The sequence below is a fragment of the Staurois parvus genome, unplaced genomic scaffold, assembly GCF_062004578.1.
Source record: "Staurois parvus isolate SC_StPar_1 unplaced genomic scaffold, SC_StPar_1.0 ptg000425l, whole genome shotgun sequence".
In the NCBI taxonomy this organism is placed as follows: Eukaryota; Metazoa; Chordata; class Amphibia; order Anura; family Ranidae; genus Staurois; species Staurois parvus.
This window is the reverse complement of record NW_028318221.1, coordinates 851,060-868,064: the sequence shown is the minus strand read 5'-3', so window position 1 is coordinate 868,064 and position 17,005 is coordinate 851,060. Positions and strand designations below refer to the sequence as shown.

The 17,005-nt window shown below is 44.4% G+C and overlaps 1 protein-coding gene across 1 annotated transcript in view; it reads right to left on the bottom strand.

Annotated features, from left to right (window-relative positions):
• Positions 1 to 7,192: 7,192 nt before the first annotated feature.
• The window catches only part of DOHH (deoxyhypusine hydroxylase), an 87,006-nt gene continuing 77,193 nt past the window's right edge, over positions 7,193 to 17,005 (bottom strand). The window contains exon 5 of the mRNA XM_089687407.1: positions 7,193 to 9,474. The gene's annotated coding sequence lies outside the window, so the exon portion shown is untranslated. The remainder of the gene's footprint in view (positions 9,475 to 17,005) is intronic.

The window sequence follows — 17,005 nt, the reverse complement described above, 5'->3', positions numbered from 1 at the left end:
CAGGGACAGCCAGAACCTGTCTCTGATAACACTGAGTCCCAGTTCACACTAGAATGCAGTGTCGGAACCAAGTGTTCTGTATGGGTTTCCCACACTGCGTTCCAAATGCACTGCAGTTGCAATCTGCAGGGGGTGTCAATGTTAAAGTGATTCTAAAGGCATTACATTAGAAAAAAAATAACAAACATATCTATGCTTACCTGCTGTGTGCAGTGGTTTTGCACAGAGCAGCCCAAATCCTCCTTTTCTCAGCTTGCTATGGGAGTACCTAAGCATGCGCACTCCCCAGCTGCTGCTCCATATGTCCATTCACACACGGAGCCGCAGCTGGGCCACACCCCCTCTCCTTTCTCATTGGCTCACTGGCTGTGATTGACAGCAGCAGGAGCCAATGATGTGTCAGTGACACAAGTGTCAGTTAGAGTCTGCTAGAATCAGACTGTCCTTTGCAATATCGCAGTCCTGCTAGAAGTCGCTGATCGCCACCATTACTGGTATAAAAAAAAAAAAGTATAAATATCATAGTTTGTAGACACTATAAATTTTCCGCAAACCAATCAATATGCACGTATTGGGATTTTTTTTTTACCAAAAATATATAGCAGAATACCTTTTGGACTAAATTTATGAAGAAATTTGATTTTTAAAATTTTTTTATTGGATATGTTTTATAGCAGAAAGTAAAAAATGTTTTTGTACGTATTTTTCGTGTATAGCACAAAAAATTAAAAACTCAGAGTTGATCAAATACCACCAAAAGAAAGCTATATTTGAGCGGTAAAAAAATTATATAAAATTAATGTATGTACAGCATTGCATGACTGTGCAATTATCAGGTAAAGTAATGCAGCGCTCTATCACAAAAAATGGCCTGGTCATGAAAGGGGATTAATCTTCCGGAGGTCAAGGGGTTAAAATACCTGTCTTCCATTCCCTAATACTGCGCTTCCTCTCCTACCAGGCACAGCGTGGAAGTTTTAGTTTGCCTCACCTGCCAGCTGCCTGTAGCCAGTGAGGGGAAGACAGGAATGCATACCCCCCACCATTACATACAGCTGTTGAGGGGAGGGTGGTGGTGGGAGGACACTGGATGGGGGGGGGGAATGCACCTTCACCTGTGCAGACAAAAATCCTTGCACCGGCCCTGAATAAGATCAACCAAATAGGAAATTAAAATGGTTGTAAAGGCTCAAGGTTGTCCATCTTCATGCATTCTATGCATCAGTGCCCACCATTCCTTCCATCTCATCAGTGCCCATCATTCTGTGCACCTCCTCACATTCCGCCATTCTGTGCCCCTTCTCACAGTCCGCCATTCTGTGCCCCTCCTCACATTCCAAAATTCTGTGCTCCTTCTCACAGTCAGCCATTCTGTACCCTTCCTCACAGTCCGTCATTCTGTGCCCCTCCTCACATTCCGCCATTCTGTGCCCCTTCTCACAGTCCGCCATTCTGTGCCCCTTCTCACAGTCCGCCATTCTGTGCCCCTCCTCACATTCCAAAATTCTGTGCTCCTTCTCACAGTCAGCCATTCTGTACCCTTCCTCACAGTCCGTCATTCTGTGCCCCTCCTCACATTCTGCCATTCTGTGCCCCTCCTCGCATTCCGCCATTCTGTGCCTCTCCTCGCAGTCCGCCATTCTGTGCCCCTCCTCACATTCTGCCAGTCTGTGCCTCTCCTCAAATTCCGCCATTCTGTGCCCCTCCTCACAGTCCGCCATTCTATGCCTCTAATCACAGTCCGCCATTCTGTGCCCCTCCTCCCATTCCTCCATTCTGTGCCTCTCCTCACAGTCTGCCATTCTGTGCCTCTACTCATAGTCCGCCATTCTGTGCCCTTCTTCGCATTCCGCCATTCTCTGCCCCTCATCACATTCCACCATTCTGTGCCCCTCATCACATTCCGCCATTCTTTGCCCCTTCTCACAGTCTACCATTATGTGCCCCTTCGCACATTCCGCCATTCTGTGCCCCTCATCACAATTCTGTGCTTCTTCTCACAGTCAGCCATTCTGTACCCTTCCTCACAGTACGCCATTCTGTGCCCCTCCTCACATTCCGCCATTCTGTGCACCTCCTCGCATTCCGCCATTCTGTGCCTCTCCTCGCAGTCCGCCATTCTGTGCCCCTCCTCACATTCTGCCAGTCTGTGCCCCTCCTCACATTCCGCCATTCTGTGCCCCTCCTCACAGTCCGTCATTCTGTGCCTCTATTCACAGTCCGCCATTCTGTGCCTCTCCCCCCATTCCGCCATTCTGAGCCTCTCCTTGCAGTCCGCCATTCTGTGCCTCTCCTCGCAGTCTGCTATTCTGTGCCTCTCCTCGCAGTCCGCCATTCTGTGCCCCTCCTCCCATTCCTCCATTCTGTGCCTCTCCCCCCATTCCGCCATTCTGAGCCTCTCCTCGCAGTCCGCCATTCTGTGCCTCTCCTCGCAGTCTGCCATTCTGTGCCTCTCCTCGCAGTCTGCTATTCTGTGCCTCTCCTCGCAGTCCGCCATTGTGTGCCCCTCCTCACAGTCCGCCATTCTGTGCCCCTCCTCACATTCCGCCATTCAGAGATATGCTAAAAATGGCCCAAGAGACTGGCATGAGTTGGCCAGACAGTCTGCTTATTGCCCTATTTAGTGTCAGATACACACCAAGGGGAGAACACTCCCTATCCCCTTATGAGATTTTGTTTAGCTCAGCCCCCAGATTTGGTTGTTATTTTCCACAACAGTTGCAATTACAATTTGATGTGTTAACTGATTATGTGACTGTATTATCATGTGAATTAACCTGTATCCATGTCCAAGTGTTTTCTCCATTCCAGATCCTGAGTCAGATACAGGAACCCACAGCCTATTACCGGAGATTGGGTATTCATAAAGACATTTATGAGGAAACATTCCTTTGAGCCAAGATATGATGGTCCCTTCCAAGTTCTGCTGACCACAGCCCCTTCTGACACGGTGGCCAGGAAGAACACTTGGATACACACCTCCCACTGCAAGAAAGTCCCAACCCCTGAGGAAAAGGCGTCATCTACACCATGACAACTATGTTGTATATCCTTTTTCTTATAAGTCTGACAGAGGCTCAACAGGTGGATATCACTGAAATAGGTGACACCACTATATTTTGGTACAACTCATCCAACACTCATGTAGCTATATTCACCCTTGATTTCTGTAGTATAGATCCCATGTGGTGCTATGACCATAATCTATATGATCTTGACACAACGAGCATGTTCCGATAGTAGTGACCAGGTATACATATGTGTCATGGATGATTACTAGGGACCAAAAGATTAGAACCAGATTGGAAGGGATTTGGACTGGTGAGTATGCTCTTACAAAGGCCATTATGCCTCTCCACATCCTAGCAGAAAATACCCATGACCCAATGCCTGGCCGTAGGAGGAAGCAAAAAGCTCCTTCTGGCAGTTTTGACCCACATGTGTATAGATGCTATTGTAGTCCCAAGGGACTAAATAAATTTAAAGCCAAAGACCAAGTAAAGCAGGCTTTGAATCCCTGATTCCCATGATAACTGTTAATAAAAATGTAGATTAGATAAATTACATATACTACAACCAACAGAGGTTTGTGAATTACACCAGGGATGCCCTTCAAGGAATTGTTGACCAGCTAGCCCCTACATCCTACATGACATTCCAGAATAGAATGGCTCTGGACATGATTTTAGCAGAAAAAGGAGGTGTCTGTAAAATTATAGAAGGAACCGGAACATGTTGTACATATATTCCTGACAATACTGGCTCGAATGGTAAGGTTACTCTGTCTATAAAGAAATTGGAAGATCTGTCAGTTGAGTTGAAAAAGAATTCAGGGATCACAGACTTGTGGGATCAATATTTCAGTTGGATGAGTGGGTGGCAAAAGATACTTGCCCAAATAGAGGTAACTGTATTAATAATTCTGATTCTCCTGGCCCTGGTTGTATGCTGTGTTATACCATGTGTGAGGAAATTGATGAGCACAGCTGTAGACAACAGAACACCTACCTTCCTGAACCAGGAGCAAGAGGATCTCCATATGATAGATGAAGAAAAACCTTATACCCCATTACGGTCCCTCTCCGCCAATAGTAATTTCACAATTTTGTAGGGATAGCATCTGACTTCCTTATGTACAAAGTCTGTGGCAAGGGGGGTGATGAAATAGTCATCACCTGTCTAACGTACAGCATAAAAGAGTTCCAAGGTACATAAGGACAGATGAGCGAGGCTTTATAGGGACAGAGTAAAATAGTCATTTTAAGGGGGGACTGTGATGGATTTGGTAAAATGCCTATTTAGTTTCCTATTGAATATATATATATATATATATATATATATATATATATATATACGCTATTTCTATAAGTTTTATAAATATTTACTTTTATACTTTAATACATATGTTGTGTGAATATTTTCTGCCTGCTGGGCTTTGTGGTACTATAAGAAATCCTTGCTTAAGAAATGTCTGCTCACACACACAGACCCCCTCCCACCGTGTGATTTGGGAAACAAAGGAATGTTTTTCTTCTCTATCAGATAAGATGGAAGAAGATCACACCTATACCATGACAGAGATTGTTTTCGTGTGGAAATGACCAATCAAAGACTAATATAATGCTTATGCTGTTGTCACATGACTCTTGCATCATTCTGCATATATAACTTCACTTTCTCATTATAATAAACTAGAAGTATTCATAGACTGAACTTGTGTGTCAGCGTGAGTCTCTTCCAATGTGCGCACATTCCAAAGCTAGCGTCATAAATTAGGACAGGAACAGATAAGCACTGGACGATTAAGTCCTCTACTAAAACAGTCTGGGGGGGAGAGCCCACATGGGGGGAGAGCTGCACACAGAAGATTTTTTTACCTTAATGCAAAGAATGCATTAAAGTAGAAAACCTACCTTTATGACCACTTTAAATAGGGATCTAGTACATCACATTGATCTGCCCCTGATGATGGCTTATTGTCCTGAAATTCATATGGCGTGTCCAGAAGTGACATGGGACACTCATCTGAGTTGTGTGTGCCATTCACTAGAAACATGAAAGTGAATTTTTTGAGTCTTTTATAAATACAATCTCATTTGATCTGCATGAACTGTGGCATCTTTTTTTTCTTTGTATGAAGTATATGGGTGCCTGTCAGCGAGGATACCTGATGCCAAATGCTAATTACTGGACGAGAAGAAGGAAGGAACTCTTGGTGATTTGTGGCTGATCTCTGCACAAGCACTGTCTCACCTCGCATGCACTAAGAGGTCAGATTATCTGGTAAGAGGCTTTGTATAGATTTTGATGGTGGTAGAGACACAGCAGTGCTTTGGAATATCATTTAAGAGTTGAGCTACAGGCACCCGGGCGAAATATAAAGAAAATAAGTTATTTTGCTTCACAGATGGGACTGTGCAGACTCATACTGGAGAATGATTATAATTATGTTGTATAGTTATATGAAGTGTATGTCCCTTATTTCCAATATCTGATGGCACTATCAAAGAACCTGTGCCATGGGAGGTGAAGTGATTTCTGGAGGGAGTTGAGAGGATTGGCCAGAGTCAAATGTACAGCACCTAAGAGTGTACAATAAACCTTTCTGGTCCTTCATTTTTAGGCAAAATGTGTAAAAAACACTCCATGGATACTTTTTTTTTCTGTGTTTCATCATACCTCTCAACAGTCCTGGATTGGGCAGGACTTTCCCTCATTTTCAACTTTGTCCCACGGTCCTGGTGTACAGGGGCTTTATCCCGCATTACTTTATTCTTTATATTCTAACTTCCAGCCGAGCAGGATCTGCAGTAGTGTGAACTGTGTGCACCTCTTGCACAGCCAGCGATTGGGGGGCATGCCAGTGGGGCTTGCAGCCACAATGAGAAAGCTTGCAGCTGTTAACCCCATTCTGTGATGTCAGGGATGGCCTGGCCGATATGCGTTTCAGGGGCTACGTCCCCTTTGTCAAGCAAGCACTGCATAGACAAACAGCCGGCATGTATACATTGCTGGCCAGGGAAGATGGTGACAAAAGGCAGTATCAACTGGAACTACTGCATGTGCACCCACAGTGGTGTATAATAAACCTGAATTATACAACGCTGCGGGTACACATGCAGTAGTTCCAATTGGTCCTTCCCCTTGCCACCTTTTTCCCTGTTGGCACTGTATAAATGCTGGCTGCTACACAATGAATGGGGTTTTTAAAAGGGGGCGGAGCCCCTGAAATGCATATCAGCCCTGCCCATCCCTGACATCACAGGTTGGACTTGACAGCTGCACACTCTCTCATTGCAGCCCTGCTTGTTCGCCAAACGCTGGCTGTGCTAGATGTTCACACTGCTGCAGGTTCTGCTCGGCTGCACTCATTTGTTATCAACCTGATGCCTGCATTCTTGCCTCGGCTCCTGTATGCTGTTAATCAAGATTTTAGAATGTAAGTGTATGTTTAATTGGTGTCTTTGTGGTTTAACTAACTTTTGAATCTTGCACTTTGTATGTAATCACCGCTGAATACTGCATCCTGTATGAAACGCACACCTGAATCCTGCACTCTGTACATAATGCATTCCTGAATCCTTCCACACTTTGTGTAACGCACTCTTCCACAGTTTGTGCAAAATTATTTGTAATGGAAGCTTTTTATTCTTTTTTTTTTAAATGATTGTGCTGGGGTTTGTGTACGTTAGACTCTTGCTTGTGGCACAGCAATCAAAGCATATTTTATAGGTACAAGGTAGAAGTATTGTTTAACCACACCCCTTAGGCCCCTCCCATCGTTAAGCATTTGATCACGCCCGTTTTTGCCACTGCGTGCTACGCACACTGCAGGTCGCTTCCTCCCTCAAGTGTCCCTCATGTAAGTGCAAACACTCTGCATAATGTATCTAATGGATGGAGACTATCAAAGAGGCTGACGCAATGCCTGAAGTGACTTACAACTCGCCAACCACTCCTATTAGTCAAAGTGAGGCAGGGAGTATAATCCCGATAACATTAGAGGCAGGACAAATAGTCCTAGAATAGAGTGAAGTCACCCCAGTGAAGACACAGACAGTATGAAAACCCTAATTCCCTACTTTATATACAATTTAAAGAAAGTGTTTTGACTTTAAAACACTTTAACTACTCCTTTTACATGCATATGTAAGAGCGCTAGAAATGCACTAAGAAAAAAAAATGATCCAACTTCTCATTTATGTCAAAGTTTATTGCATATTTAATACAGAATATAGTAGATCTAATAACATAACTATATGCCACAGTATAAACATTATTAGGCATTGTATGAGTTTTAAACCAGCCACAGGGAACTAAATGTAATTAATATAAGAATGTAAAATAATAGAAGTATAACAGTATACTGGTAATTTGTTACTATTTTTAATTACGCATAAAGCTAAATTTAAGTAAATTTCTGCCATTTTAACAAGTAAGGCATATTTTTTAGATATGTACCCATTATGTAATATTTATTTTGAAAGAGTTTTATTCGTTTTAATGTATAAATTCAAGTAGTGTCAACCACAAATACAGGAGTTCCAGTAGATTATTGCAACTTATGTGTACAGAATGAACTACAACCGTACATATGGTTGACAAAGGGAAGGGGATCACTTGAACAAGGAATCAGGGTTGGAACAAGAGTGTTGCATGGAAGTGTCTGGAGGCATGGAGTATCGCCAAAAGGGGATATAAAATCTCACATACAGTAAATTACAAAGCGTGATTTATCTTAAACCAGTAATTTCCTTTTCTCTCAATAACTGAATAGTCTTTTCACTATGCTTAAATTGTATGTAAAGTTTTACATGCTGAAAGTCATATGAAATAACAATGCTTGACAGGTATCTCAGGAATATGCTGATATTTTATGTGACATGCCTGAAACTCCACTTTATTACAATACACAGCAGACAGACTGAGGTTTATTTACTAAAGCTGGAGAGTGGAAAATCAGGCTTACTTCTGTATAGAAACCAATCAGCTTCTAACCTCAGCTTCTCCAATTAAGCTTTGACAATAAAACCTGGAAGCTGATTGCTTTCTATGCCAAAGTAAGCCTGATTTTTTACTCTCCAGCTTTAGTAAATGAACCCCACTATGTCTAACGTATACTTTAGCCAGGGCTGCATTAAGAGCATTCCCAGAGCCCCCCTTACATCAGAGTCCCCACAGTTCCTCTTTACAGTTCAGCAAGGGGGAACTCTGCAGACTCTCATGTGGACTCTGTTGTCAAGAGGAACTTTGATGTAAGGAGGTCTCTGGTCATCCTGTCCTGCCGCTCCCTCTCCTTGCAGTCTATTTCACATTGGTGGAAAAGCAGCCAAGTGCCATGATGTCACAACACAGTGTTCACCCATACCAGCGGCCTGCCCCTGCTGAGCTGGCCCGAGATATAGATGAAGAGATGTAATCTGAAGTGGCCTGGAAGAAGGAGGGAGGATTGAAGAGGGAGGGGAGCCAGCAGCATGATACAGACTGCCAGTGCTCAGCCAATGAGAAATCAGCTGTTATCAGACCTGCAAATGAGCAGTGTTCCTGGCTGGTCCTATATTAAGGTAGAGGACTGGAGCTGCAGCTCCAATAGCCCCCGCGTTAACCCAGCCCTGTCTTTAGCAGTATAGCAACCTGGGCATTTAGTTTAAATGGTGCTATCCTATCAAAATATACTTTGCAAAGACAGTGGAAAAAGCAAGGACCCTAGTGTTTTTAATAGGGAAATTGAGTTTGGGTGTGTAATATTTTGGTATTTGGCAGGAAAAGGGACCCGACTTATTGAAAGTCTGTGATTTTTACAATATTGATCAAAATTTCTGTCTGCACAACCTGTTGAAATATCTATAAAATCTGTCTCTTAAATGTTCTTTCTAAGTTAAGAGCGAAAGAATGGCATTTTCATACAGTTTTTCATTTTTTTTAAGGTTTAAACAAAATTACACAAACCACTGTGTGACAGAACTGTTTATGTCATTAAGGTGAAAAATGACAGTGCATACTCTGTCCTCATTTCCAGAATATGTAGGGGAAACAGAAACTCAAGGAACAGTCTATTAGAAAGCAGTTTAATATTCCTGACAATCCTATATAACTTCTGAAAGTGATATAGTATGTATATATTATAGTATATGAAATAGCACAATATTATATCTTTCTTAGCAGTTGTGCTTATGTGTTATGTTAACAAATATATGACAGTTCCAGAAATACAATACATTAAGTACTTCTTAGTTCCAGAGGCTTTACGCTGTCAGAATAATCTGCCACGACTGGCTTCTTTAAAAGTGATCAAGGAAGGTCGGTGTACTGAGCGCATTGGCGGATTGACTTGTTCAAACAGTGGCAGGTCTCCATATTGTGTCCCGCCTCCATCCATGCTCAAAGTAAACTCACCAGCTTGCCTTTCATTTTCATCTTTAAAACCTCTAGCTGTTCCTTTCTGATCATCAATCTTTGGCCCAAAAGCCCAATCTGTAGGAAAAAAAAAAAAAAAATCCATAGAAAGATATTTCAAACTTAGGTACTATATAATTCCATCACTGCAATAACTATGAAATTCACTCAATATATAACATACAGTAGGTATAAATAAGAATAAGATCTGGGGCCACAGCAAAAATACATATAATACATTACTTTAAATGTCAGTTAAATCTTTAGGATATACTGGAGCCACTGCAAATATCAATAGGAAAACTCATACAAATGAGCGCAGAGAGGCCACTCCAGGTGGAAACATGTGAACAGTTAATCATGAGCTCACCACTGCTGCCTTGTTAATCATATGCATGATGAAGAGAACTGGAAAAAAAGGCGCTGTGGAAAATGCTCTCAGACAAGCACCTTAGTGGAGGTGCATCTTTATTGGGTGAGATAAAGTAGCAAGTATAATAAAATTAACCAGCCTGAAGTGGACAGTGTGATTCCAATGGACGGCCCGTCCGCTCTGAGGGGAGCTGAGATCAAAGAATGCTCCTGTCGGCTTCAAATCACGTGGTGTCAGCGTACCAGCGTCCTGGGTGGTGTCACCATGGCAAACGAAGGCAGTGTCCGGCGTTGGCTTCAGCTGGGAGCATATGTGGGGTTACCAAGACGACATGTTTCGCGCAGTTGCGCTTTGTCAAGTCTCTGGTAACCATGGCCGGCGGCCATTATATAGAAGACCATTAAAGGGAAGGCTGGCTGAGTGTAATTAGCAGGGGATGGGGTGTCAATCAGAGCGGATGGCTCGTCCTGAAGCAATGCTGAATACAAATTTAAAGGTACAGATTGCAAGTTATAAAAAATGATATGTATAAAAACAATAGCATTGGAAAGCATGATATACTTTCATCTTTAGTAAAATAAAGGTAATACAATGACAAAAAAAAAAACACACAAGTTAAAAATGACATCGCTGGTTCATGGAAGCTATGTCAAAAATTGCGTTTACAGTGAGGTAATTATGGGTATATGGGCAAAGAAGGGAGTAGGGAGAAGTGAATGCTAGGCATATGAAAATGACTGTATCAAAGGTATATGAAAATGACTGTATAAAAGGTATGACTAAAAGGAATATAATAAAATCAATCCTGGTATCAAATTAGGTAGCTCATATGTTCATAATTAAATAAATATAATATAATAGATGCGTAATAACATGTATTCGTAATTGAGTGCACAGAATATATACATGGTGACAGTGCAGATTAAAAAACAAGGATTAAAAGAAGACAATACTGTATGTAATAAAAAACACACTGGAGGATCCTAGTTCCGGGGACTAGAAGTCAAACTTGTTAAATAATGCTATGGATTTCAAGATCCTCATTGAGACCATTGGGGGTCATAGAACCTAATTTGTAGATCCAGAACGTCTCTCTCTTACACAAAAACTGTGATCCCCTTCCTACATTTGACGACAGAATTGGTATCTACAGATGCAACAAAAGAGGTTGTCTCACCTGTCAGTCCATCACCCATGGCAGATCACAGTTTTTGGACTCCCAGGGCAACAGCTACCACATTCGTCAGTTTATAACGTGTGCAACTGACCACGTCATATACGTTCTCACATGCCCATGTAAGCTCCTATATGTAGGCCGAACCACACGCCCTCTACGCAAACGCATAGGGGAGCACAGAAGACTTATAAGAGATAGATGCGATAAGCATAGTGTCCCTAGGCACTTTTTGCAATCCCATCAAAATAATTTCAGTCTTCTTGAGGTCTTAGCAATCGAACATATTCCAAAGGGTACATTTACTGACAATGAAAGACTAGCCCGTTTGTGTAAGAGAGAGACGTCTCTCTCTTACACAAAAACTGTGATCCCCTTCCTACATTTGACGACAGAATTGGTATCTACAGATGCAACAAAAGAGGTTGTCTCACCTGTCAGTCCATCACCCATGGCAGATCACAGTTTTTGGACTCCCAGGGCAACAGCTACCACATTCGTCAGTTTATAACGTGTGCAACTGACCACGTCATATACGTTCTCACATGCCCATGTAAGCTCCTATATGTAGGCCGAACCACACGCCCTCTACGCAAACGCATAGGGGAGCACAGAAGACTTATAAGAGATAGATGCGATAAGCATAGTGTCCCTAGGCACTTTTTGCAATCCCATCAAAATAATTTCAGTCTTCTTGAGGTCTTAGCAATCGAACATATTCCAAAGGGTACATTTACTGACAATGAAAGACTAGCCCGTTTGTGTAAGAGAGAGACGTTCTGGATCTACAAATTAGGTTCTATGACCCCCAATGGTCTCAATGAGGATCTTGAAATCCATAGCATTATTTAACAAGTTTGACTTCTAGTCCCCGGAACTAGGATCCTCCAGTGTGTTTTTTATTACATACAGTATTGTCTTCTTTTAATCCTTGTTTTTTAATCTGCACTGTCACCATGTATATATTCTGTGCACTCAATTACGAATACATGTTATTACGCATCTATTATATTATATTTATTTAATTATGAACATATGAGCTACCTAATTTGATACCAGGATTGATTTTATTATATTCCTTTTAGTCATACCTTTTATACAGTCATTTTCATATACCTTTGATACAGTCATTTTCATATGCCTAGCATTCACTTCTCCCTACTCCCTTCTTTGCCCATATACCCATAATTACCTCACTGTAAACGCAATTTTTGACATAGCTTCCATGAACCAGCGATGTCATTTTTAACTTGTGTTTTTTTTTTTTTTTTTGTTATTGTATTACCTTTATTTTACTAAAGATGAAAGTATATCATGCTTTCCAATGCTATTGTTTTTATACATATCATTTTTTATAACTTGCAATCTGTACCTTTAAATTTGTATTCAGCATTGCTTCAGGACGAGCCGTCCGCTCTGATTGACACCCCATCCCCTGCTAATTACACTCAGCCAGCCTTCCCTTTAATGGTCTTCTATATAATGGCCGCCAGAGACTTGACAAAGCGCAACTGCGCGAAACATGTCGTCTTGGTAACCCCACATATGCTCCCAGCTGAAGCCAACGCCGGACACTGCCTTCGTTTGCCATGGTGACACCACCCAGGACGCTGGTACGCTGACACCACGTGATTTGAAGCCGACAGGAGCATTCTTTGATCTCAGCTCCCCTCAGAGCGGACGGGCCGTCCATTGGAATCACACTGTCCACTTCAGGCTGGTTAATTTTATTATACTTGCTACTTTATCTCACCCAATAAAGATGCACCTCCACTAAGGTGCTTGTCTGAGAGCATTTTCCACAGCGCCTTTTTTTCCAGTTCTCTGCAAATATCAATAGAAGTCTGCAATATAATTACAAATTGTAACAAAATAACAGTAGAAATAATTCAAACTATAAAACCTAACATGGCACCTGTATCAAATAGTTCAAGTATAGAAATGGTTAAAGCCCAAAAGCAAACATTTATTATACTGCAGCTTACCATTCCCATCCCCGCAGACTGACAATGCTGCTGTCCATAGGTCCCCCCTTTGTGTGGGCACTCTAATATAGCAGGTGTGTTACTGTCCAGATCACCAGGTTGAATCAGAGGGGGGAAAAAAGCCTAAGAAAAGAAGACTGATGCAGCCACCACATCTAATGATCGATAATAGCTGTATATTACATTACTTTTTTTGATTTGGGGTTTAATACTGCTTTAACTACCCACAAAACATCAAATGGCAAACTATGGAAAGAGTAACAGCTGCAAATAGTGCAAAGCTACTCCTCTGCTACACATAGCCATCCGGGTAAGTATTCATCAGTGTCTTCTGCTCAGAAGCATAGATTGCTGTCTGTATGGATGACAGGACGTATGACTTGGAAATGTGCACATTTCCTTGTAATATAATAGCAGCTGGATATTGAAACTCCTCAAAATGCAATGAATATGTAAGTAACAAACCAGGAATTTTGGTATGGATAGCTAGATATACTGTACAATCACTGTCAATTGAACTCTATATTGAACTCTATATCTATTGTACACAAAACTGAATACTCATCCAAATCATTCACTTCTGTATATGAAGCTTAAATTCTATTTTACAAATGTAGCACCCTCCTAGATAAGTACTAAGATAAAATAGATTTAGTTCTGGCTCACTGTGTTCGGTGGAACTGTATTTTTGTTGTTAGGTAAATTTTGTTTGCCTCACTATAATCAGTGCAGCTGCATGTAATTAGTTAGGTGTTTTCAGTGTCTCACAAGCTGCTGTTTTGATTGCTTCCTCCGTGTCTTTAGAACTTTCTGGTTAGTTCTGGAACATAGGTGTGGGGTAATGTAAGTGGGCAGCATGAGCATTTATATTGTCCCAGCCAATCTTGGTGGAGCCATGCACAGGTGACTGCAGGGAATGGGTATAAATAGCATAAGTGTGAAGTGAAACAACAAGAAGCGCACCAACCTTGTGCATTACCTCAGTAACAAAAATGTATTTAGTAAAAGAATGGTACTCACAAACAGCGAATAAAAACAGGCATGTAAGTCCTCCAAGGGACTTCAAAGGCAAGAGGCCAGCGCGAATCCCATCATGGGGGTAGGCACTCAGAGCTCTGAGGAAGAAGGCATGACCTTCGAAACGCGTCAGCTGTACTGAGTGCCTACCCCCATGATGGGATTCGCGCTGGCCTCTTGCCTTTGAAGTCCCTTGGAGGACTTACATGCCTGTTTTTATTCGCTGTTTGTGAGTACCATTCTTTTACTAAATAAATTTTGGTTACTGAGGTAATGCACAAGGTTGGTGCGCTTCTTGTTTCACTTCACAGTTCTGTTCGGGCTTCCCCAGCCTTGGTTTGGAGCTGCACGACCTTGTATACTCCGGTGGTTGCTTTTTTGGAGTTTTAATTTCATCTACTCACCAGCGGCCTGGGTCCCGGAGCGCAGGAGAAATCGCATTTGGTTCATTATAAATAGCATAAGACCTGGGTCAGAATTGCCTTGACCTGTAGAGGGGAAATCCAGCCTAGAAGGCATGCTGACGTCCTGGGCAGCCAGCGTGTCTTCTGCTTTCTGCTGCTCATCAAGGTCCTGTCCTTGCTGGCATGGGGACCTATTCCAGCCTTTTCAGCCAGGGTGCCTAGGTTACCCTGCGATACTTTCTGGGTTCTTCAGGGGTACCTAAGCAAAATACCTAAAAATGTCTCCAAATTGTCCAATAATTGTGTATAAGCCTGCAGGGTGACTAAGCCTGCTTTTTTGTTACATAAAGCCATTGTACAATATTACAACTGTGGGCACTGAGCAGCCCAGCTACCAACATCCCAACAACCACTTTATTGCTTTCAAAGAATAAATCACCTCTAATGTTGTGTGTCACATGTGTGAATGCAGGTGCCTCGAGATTGTTTATAACTTTAAAGGGCGCCTTAACGAAGGTTGCCAACAATGACTTATTCTACAGTTACTTTACAGAAGCTGACGAAGAGGATTTATTTCTTGGGGATCTAGTCTGGTATCACTGGAAAGGGAGTTTGGAAGATATTGGAAGGAGGCAGCCAATTATCCAAGGACATTAGTGAGTACAGACCGGTATGTGGTATTGCTGTGGAAGGTGTCATTTTTATAGTCAGGTGTGCTGGGAGGGGATTGTGGAGGCATAGATATGCTGCAAAGGTGTGCTGAAGGGGGGTATTAGAGGCAGAGGTCTGCTGGCAAGGGGCATTGGAGGCAGTGATGTGCTTGGGGAGGCACTGGAGGCAGAGATGTGCTGGGGGAGGCACAGGTGTGCTGGGCTAGGCATTGGAGACAGAGGTGTGCGGGGGGAGGGATTGGAGTCAGAGGTACTGTATGCTGGGGAAGGAGGGTGGGACAGTGGAGGCAGAGGTGTTCTGAGGGAGGCAAAGGTTTGCTGGGGGGGGGGGCATTGGAGGCAGAGGTGTGCTGGGGGAGTGAGCATGGGAGGCAGAGGTGTGCTGGGGCACAGGATATGGGAGGCAAAGGTGTTCTGAAGGAGGGATTGGAGGCAGAGGTGTTTTGAGGGAGGCATAAGTTTGCTGTGGGGGGGGCAAGGGCGTATTTGCCTAGGGCGGCACTTTTCAGGGGGGCGGCACGGCGGCAGTGCCACCCCCTTTCCCACGGAAGGGACACTTCCATAGGAAAAAGACAGGGGCAGGGCCGCCATGGCTGAGGTAGCGGTGTAGCAGCAAGATCTGTCCCCCCATGAAGATCTGTCCCCCTGACGCATCTGCGCATGTCACCGGCTGCAGACGAGAACGGAGTGGTGGACGAATCCCCGGTGTGCGCTCGGAGCGCGTGAGGGGCGGGGCCCGCTGTAAGTGCTGGGATGTGCAGGAAGGCCAGAAGGAGGAAGCAGAAGAAGATGAGGTCAGGGGGGCGGAGCCCCCCTGCTCCTTTGCAGCTGCCGCCGCCAGAGATCGTGGGGGAGAAGGCACACAGGCACCTGGTGATCCTGACACCATCTGGAGGAGCCGCTGCTGGACAGGTCAGTGCTTGGAGGACTGGTGCTCCCTTGGTCCTGTCTCACTGTCCCCTGATACACTGCCCCCCATCCATCACACTGCCCCCTGCCCCCACATGTCACCCTGCTCCACACCTGTTCCACTTCCCCTTCCTGTCCCCCACATTGTCCTCACTACCACCCATCTGTCCCCACTGCCCCTCACCTGTCCCACTGCGCTCCTCCTGTCCATCTGCCCCTCACCTGTCCCACTGCGCTCCTCCTGTCCCTCTGCGCTCCTCCTGTCCCTCTGCCCCCCACCTGTCCCTCTGCGCTCCTCCTGTCCCTCTGCGCTCCTCCTGTCCATCTGCCCCCCACCTGTCCCTCTGCGCTCCTCCTGTCCATCTGCCCCCCTCCTGTCCATCTGCCCTGATCCTGTCCCTCTGCGCTACTCCTGTCCATCTGCCCTGATCCTGTCCCTCTGCGCTACTCCTGTCCCGCTGCCCTGATCCTGTCCCATGCCCCCCCGTCATGCTGCCCCCCATCTGTCCCTCTGCGCTCCTCCGGTCCCACTGCCCCTCACCTGTCCCACTGTGCTCCTCCTGTCCCACTGCCCCTCACCTGTCCCAATGCGCTCCTCCTGTCCCACTGCCCCTCACCTGTCCCGCTGCCCTGATCCTGTCCCCTGCCCCCCCGTCACGCTGCCCCCCATCTGTCCCTCTATGCTCCTCCTGTCCCACTGCCCCTCACCTGTCCCTCTGTGCTCCTCCTGTCCCACTGCCCCTTACCTGTCCCTCTGTGCTCCTCCTGTCCCACTGCCCTGATCCTGTCCCTTTGCGCTCCTCCTGTCCCACTGCCCCAATCCTGTCCCATGACCCCTGTCACGCTGCCCCTCACCTATCCTTCTGCGCTTCTCCTGTCCCGCTGCCCCGATCCAGTCCCATGCCCCCCGTCACGCTGCCCCCTACCTGTCACCCTAGTGAGGTCATTCATTCTTTGAAAAACAGGTGGCAATTATTGCCCTTATTTAAGGAAGGTAAGCATCAAATGTTCTACATGCTGGTTGCAGTGCATTTCTCTCTGCAATTCTGAGGAAAATGGGTCGTTCCAGACATTGT